The following is a 7410-nucleotide window of genomic DNA, read 5'->3' on the forward strand; positions in this document are numbered from 1 at the left end:
GATACTTTCACTAAGGCCTAGAAAAACAGTGCTTTGTTTTCTATTACATGCTGAAAAAAGGGGTAGGTAGATTGTCCTTTCTCTCTTTTTTTACTTCCTCGAAAATAGGGTAGGTAAGCGGAGTATTGGGCTGACTGGATTTTGTCACTGTATCCTTTGCCCTACTGGTACTTTCAATATCCGCGGAGCATTTTGGTTTAGGCCTACAGTGAAATTCAATTGATTTGACACCGAGCATGTCTATTAATTGGTCTATCCCAATGTCCATTGAAACTTCGCCCAGATCAACATGTGTTGATGTCTGATCATAATTATTCAAATCTAGTTTAGAATGGTATGACTGAATAAGTATTTGACTGTTCCAGTAAACTGTGTCAATGTCTTTTTTTTAGTGAAATATGTAGGCATTTGTAAAAGATGACCGCCATGATGAAATGTTTGACACTGCCTGAATGGAAGCTCAGCTATAATTGGCTGTGAGCGTTGACCACACCAACTAATGCATCAGCGACGTGGTTTATTATGACCTTCATGTTGTACAATTTGTAGCAGATTGGTGCAATAATTTAGTGAACACAAAAATTAATCGAATGGCGTTTTTAATTAGGGTCGATCGGGTAACCGGAAACAAAGCATGTTGTTGTTTTTTCTAGTTCTATTGTGAAATGGGTTTGAAATACATGAAGTTTGGAATATTAGTTCTTTTGTTTTATCCCTGACAAGAAATAAGTTTCATGAAGGCCCTGCTTATGAGATTTATGTTTCAGGAACAGTAGGATGATACTTTCCAACGGGTATGAAGAAGTATGACAGAAATGTAGAATCAGCAGAAAACAAAACAGGGCCATATAGAACTTAGATAAACAACTAGCATTTTTTTTCCTGACGAAGAATAAATGATGGTTACTTCAAGTTTGGTTTGGAGCTGTTTAGTGGCAAATAAGCATTGATATAGAGCTAAAACTACATTTTCAGCGTTTTTCATTATTCATAACTTGTACAAACTTCTTTATTGAAGTAATGTTTATTTTATTTCCGATTACGATTAAGAAGATAATTCCATCCATTCCTGACATAATTCACATGTTCTGTACATAAGTAATTCAAGTAAAGCATTGAACATGCATTATACACACATAGAGATATATGTTAGAGAGGAGCTTATTTACCATAGGGAATATGCACACATACAATTTCACATTCTCTCAGCGAGAATTAGCCCTCTTCTTCATGAAGAGTGTTACATAATTTACTAAGTTAGCAAGATTGTGTAAGTGATGACGTCACCTCAGACTGTTACCCTATAATAGATATGGACTAGAATAACTAAAAATATCAAGCTTAGGAATGAGACAAATTAATATTTTTATAGTTTGTATTATATGACAAATATATATATATATATTTAAATACAAACTTGAAAGTAACTGTACGTCTATAACTAATCTCTAATAGAAACTAAGAAAGAAGCGTGAAACTTTGTGTAAAGACAATAGTAATATAAATATAAACAATTGTATATAATACAAACGTCTTGAAGCTCCAAACACATCAACATTTTATTAGTAGAATATGTGATCTGCTTGCTTTTTACCAACAGCGAAGGTTTTATATTGTTTTTTTTAATATTTGATAATTAAACAGAAACACATGAACTGTGTTTCTCGCTACCCATGACTGCATGTTCTTCTTACAAGTTCTTACGAAAGTATAGTATGAATCTATAATATTTAAAAGAGCAGAATAGCTTACACAGCAACTGTACATATTGAAAGAAAAACTGCCTCTAACAATTAAATCTTATATAAGAAAAAGAGAAACGATGTACTTTTAATTCATCATTTTTTACCATGTTTAATTTTCTCAGAGACAAAATGTCAAACTGTTTGCAGTAGATTATCCATACTCGGATGTCTTAGGTATCATATATGGTCCACGTGTATGTTAGAGAGCTATATGTGTTAGGTGTCATATATATGGTCCACGTGTAGGTTAGAGAGCTATATGTGTTAGGTGTCATATATGGTCCACGTGTATGTTAGAGAGCTATATGTATTAGGTGTCATATATGGTCCACGTGTAGGTTAGAGAGCTATATGTGTTAGGTGTCATATATGGTCCACGTGTATGTTAGAGAGCTATATGTATTAGGTGTCATATATGGTCCACGTGTAGGTTAGAGAGCTATATGTGTTAGGTGTCATATATGGTCCACGTGTATGTTAGAGAGTTATATGTGTTAGGTGTCATATAACGTCCACGTGTAGGTTGGAGAGCTATATGTGTTAGGTGTCATATAACGTCCATGTGTAGGTTGGAGAGCTATATGTGTTAGGTGTCATATATGATCCACGTGTATGTTAGAGAGATATATGTGTTAGGTGTCATATATGGTCCACGTGTAGGTTAGAGAGCTATATATGTTAGGTGTCATATATGATCCACGTGTATGTTAGAGAGATATATGTGTAAGGTGTCATATAACGTCCACGTGTATGTTAGAGAGCTATATGTGTTAGGTGTCATATAAGGTCCTCGTGTAGGTTAGAGAGATATATGTGTAAGGTGTCATATATGGTCCACGTGTATGTTGGAGAGCTATATGTGTTAGGTGTCATATAAGGTCCACGTGTAGGTTGGAGAGCTATATGTGTTAGTTGTCTACATTTACAGCCAAAAATAAAAATATAAAAACATGACAGACACTACAACCGTGCACTTAGAAGTAAAACGTATCACTTGTAGTCAGCGCTATAGCCTCCATAACAAGGTTAAAACACTGTTTTTTAATTTGTACAAAAATCTTAGGTTTTTAATACACTGTTCGCCTGCCGGTGGCTCAGCGTTAAGTCTGACGGCTTACAACGCCCCCCCCCCCAGTGGCACAGCGGTATGTCTGCGAACTTACAACGCTAGAAACCGGGTTTCGATACCCGTGGTGGGTAGAGTACAGATAGCCCATTGTGTAGCTTTGTTCTTAATTCCAAACAAACAAACAAACTTACAACGGTCAAAAATGGATATCGATACCCGCGGTTGGCAGAGTACAGATAGCCTATTATGTAGAATTGTATTTAGTAAGAAACAGACAGTCGATATTGTCCTGTTTATAAAGGTATGCTCCCTTTATATATTATTCATAGCTATAAATATAAGTGTTGCTCTAACATTATAAAATTTTAATTCAACAATAAGTATCAAGGAAAGTCATATAGGGTCACATTAGATTTCCATCGTTTAACATTGTGTCGTACTGTTGTTGAACAAGGAACATTCCACAAGATATTAGTGTAGGCCTATTTTACTTTTTATCACTGAATTCTTTATCTAGACCATTAGTGATTTTTTAAGAATTATAATAGTGTATAATAATAGCATTCCGACCATACTATGTCCGTTTTATTCATTACCTTGCCGATGACGCGTTTCGCTCAATTCAGAGCTCATCAGGGTCGTCTAGAATACAACACACATACACAGTAGTGGTCGGAACACTATTTAAATAAACCATTTGTTACAGCAACAGTTTTTATGGTGTGAACCTCTTACTCCAAGCTGCAAAATCTTGATCATAATTAAGTATATATATATGTCATAAGATTAGCCCTGAGCTGAGCGAAACGAGTCTTCGGTAATGCATATGGTGAATACAGTGTGGTTGAAATAATACTATTATTGTATACTCTACCAATTCTTGAAAATACCTAAGAGGCTAGTCAAAGAATGTAGTGTTAAAAAATAAACAGGCCTAATCCTATAAAAAGTATAACTAATTATAATCACGCTTTGCCACCTTGGAAAAGGATTTCATACATAACAAAGACTATCCCAGTTTTCACTACAATCTTGAATGTAGGGTCATACTAGGTTTCCATCATACAACATTGTGTTGCAATGTTGGGGAACATTATCCAGAGAAAATCACAACAATGGAAATTCATGAATATTATATTTTTGTAAAATAAAATCTACATATATACTTGAAAATAATAACTTATCAGAGCAGTAATATTCATGATCGCTGATTACCTCAGGCTCGACAAAATAATACATAATTGTCTTCAATAACGAATATTTTGAACTGATTAACATCACTTAATAACTGCTCGGCAACAATATAATTTTTAAACTGATTAACTTGATTTATTTACTGGTCATCAATAATGGAAATTTTTGAGCTGATTATCTTTAGTGAACAAGTGGTCAGCAAAACTGGAATATTTTTGACCTGGTTAGCTTAATTTAGCAACTGGTTAGCATTAACAGAACTTGTTTGAACTGGTTAGCTTGATTTGATAGCCGGTTAGCATTAATAGAACTTGTTTGAACTGGTTAACTTGATTCAACAACTGGACAGCAGTAACACAACTTGTTTGAGCTGATGAGCTTGATTTAACAACTGGTTAACATTATATAACTCTATGAACTGATGAGCTTAATTTAACAACCGGATAGTGTCAACAGAACTCGTATGAACTGATGAACTTGACTCAACAACTGGTTAGCATTAACAGTGCTCGTATGAACTGATGAGCTTGATTCAACAACTGGTTAGCATTAACAGAACTTATTTGATTTGATAACTGGTTAGCATTAGCTGAACTTGTTTGAACTGGTTAGCTTCATTTGATAACTGGTTAACATAACTTGTTAGAACTAGTTAGCTTGATTCAACGACTCGATAGCATTAAAAGAACTCATTCACCAACTGGTTAGCATTTACAGAACTCGTATGAACTGATGAACTTGATTCAACAACTGGTTAGCATTTACAGAACTCGTATGAACTAACGAGCTTGATTCAAAAACTGGTTAGCATTAACAGAACTTGTTTGAGCTGGTTAGCAGTAACATAACTTGTTTAAACTGTTAGCCTGATTTAACAACTGGTTAGCATTAGCTATTCTTTCCGGATTTACCGGTTCATATTATATTTACCTTAAGATATTTTTACTCGCCAACTCAAACAAAAATGTGATAATTATGGTATTTGCATTCGCATGATACCTTTAACTTTTTTGTGCAAGTTTATCTCCGATGTCATGCCGTTTGAGAGATACAACGAACTGAACTGCGAAACGACCTTCACAATCACCCAGTATATATATATACACTTAGCTTTCGTAAATACCAATTTTTTTTAATTATTTAAAATTGTTTAAATGATGTTAGTAACAATCAAGGTTTAAATTTGACTTTAGGAAATCCTGGTTCAGTATGCTTTACTCGATAAAACGCATAACTTTTGTTTGTTTGTTGTTCATTACAAAGTTGCTGAATGGGTTATTTATTCTGTGTCCATCGTAAAGATTGAATGCTAGATGTTAGTTTTATAAGTCCTCTAGCATTATAAACCTAGTATATGGAGGGAAAAGAAACCTTCTTGTCGTGATTTAGGACAAAAAGAGAACCGAAATGAATGGACGTGTGTATTTTTTGTGCTGTATACTAATACAGATAATCTTAGTGATTACAAGGTCGAAACTACTGGATGCGTGTTTGGTGCTGTGTCATTACATAAAACCATAGTAACTGCAGAATGGAAACTACTGGACCTGTGTTTGGTGCTGTGTCATTACATAAAACCATGGTAACTACAGAATGGAAACTACTGGATGCGTGTTTGGTGCTGTGTCATTACATAAAACCATAGTAACTGCAGAATGGAAACTACTGGACCTGTGTTTGGTGCTGTGTCATTACATAAAACCATAGTAACTGCAGAATGGAAACTACTGGATGTGTGTTTGGTGCTGTGCTATGTCATTACATAAAAATAACATACATCACTAATTACATTGAATTAAAATTGGATGACGCTGTGTGAATAATTAATCAATATAAAATAAAGGTAAATAGCTCATTCAAGCCACACTTAAAAGTTATACATTTGGCTATACAAATACTGTTTGGTTAATCGCCATGTTAATGAAACTATGTAAGAAAAAGCTAACAGTTCTTTCTGGCTAAATCAATTAGCAAAATTAATTGATTGGTGTAATTATTAGTATTAATCAGGGTAAGCTTCATCCTTAGCAATACGAGGTAAATTAAAGTACTGAAGTGAAACAAACTTTCTCGTCTTCTCTGTACAGCTTTACAGACCCAGTTGTTTTAATGTTGATGACAAAGTAAGAAAATTACAAGCATACTAAAAAATAATTTAACCAAAATACTTTCGCGCTAAATGTTAAATAAATTTCCATTAAGTTGCACAATATACCGACCACGTGTAGTCTTCGCTTGGTCGTTGTATTTTTCATCAAAATATCTTTCATATTAAAATAGAAAACTTGTCCAAAGAAACCGCAACGGTAAAGATTTAAGAGTTTAAAATTCTACAGCGCATAATATTTCACTGCAGCTTTTCCTATTATACTGCCATTACTCGGCCATAACAATAACTCCTATTAGGAATTGTTTTTTAATCGGTTAAGTATCAAGTTACAAGTGCGATAATGTAGGATATATACTCTCATAAGAATAAGAAGCATTAGTTGAATTTGAAGACAACAACATATAATTAACACACTTTCTGCAGGAATCAAGTAAAATCCCCAATAATAGAGTTTTGTACACTGTGTCTCTAAGAAAGAAAGCTTTATAAAAAAAGAAGTATGTCTACGGACTTATAATGATAGAAACCGGGTTTCGATACCCGTGGTGGGCAGAGCACAGATAGCCCATTGTGCAGCTTTGTGGTAAACTACAAACAAACAAATAAAAACAAAGTACTAAGAATTGAGACAACTTTTATTGAGTGAGAAACTCCCAATATGCCTTATACAAGCCATGCTTCCACTCAGGATTAGCGTGGCTTATTATATTTGCAACTTGGAATCATAGAACTGAAGTTTTTCTTGTATTCTTTTTTTAACACACTTGATAATGAACTTCTTCGAACAAATGTGTGAACTTGGAATCATAGAACTGAAGTTTTTCTTGTATTCTTTTTTTAACACACTTGATAATGAACTTCTTTGAACAAATGTGTGAATTGGAATCATAGAACTGAAGTTTTTCTTGTATTCTTTTTTTAACACACTTGATAATGAACTTCTTCGAACAAATATGTGCAACTTGGAATCATAGAACTGAAGTTTTTCTTGTATTCTTTTTTTAACACACTTGATAATGAACTTCTTCGAACAAATATGTAGTGTACCTAGAGTTTTTTTTTACTGTTACGACTGGAATACAACTCTCCACTTTAACGACCCTGTTATTCCTGTTCTATTTAGAAATGATAATTCACCTAGTACTAGTTGACTCGAGTTGACTTCAAAGCCACATATTTTTGTATATTTTTAGATAGTTTACTTAAAATTATATATATATATATCATAACCAACTAGTCAGTCTAGAGAATTTGTTATCGCTTATACTCAGATGTTTGTTTGTTTGTTTGTT

The sequence above is a fragment of the Limulus polyphemus genome, unplaced genomic scaffold (genome assembly GCF_000517525.1).
Source record: "Limulus polyphemus unplaced genomic scaffold, Limulus_polyphemus-2.1.2 Scaffold2283, whole genome shotgun sequence".
In the NCBI taxonomy this organism is placed as follows: domain Eukaryota; kingdom Metazoa; phylum Arthropoda; class Merostomata; order Xiphosura; family Limulidae; genus Limulus; species Limulus polyphemus.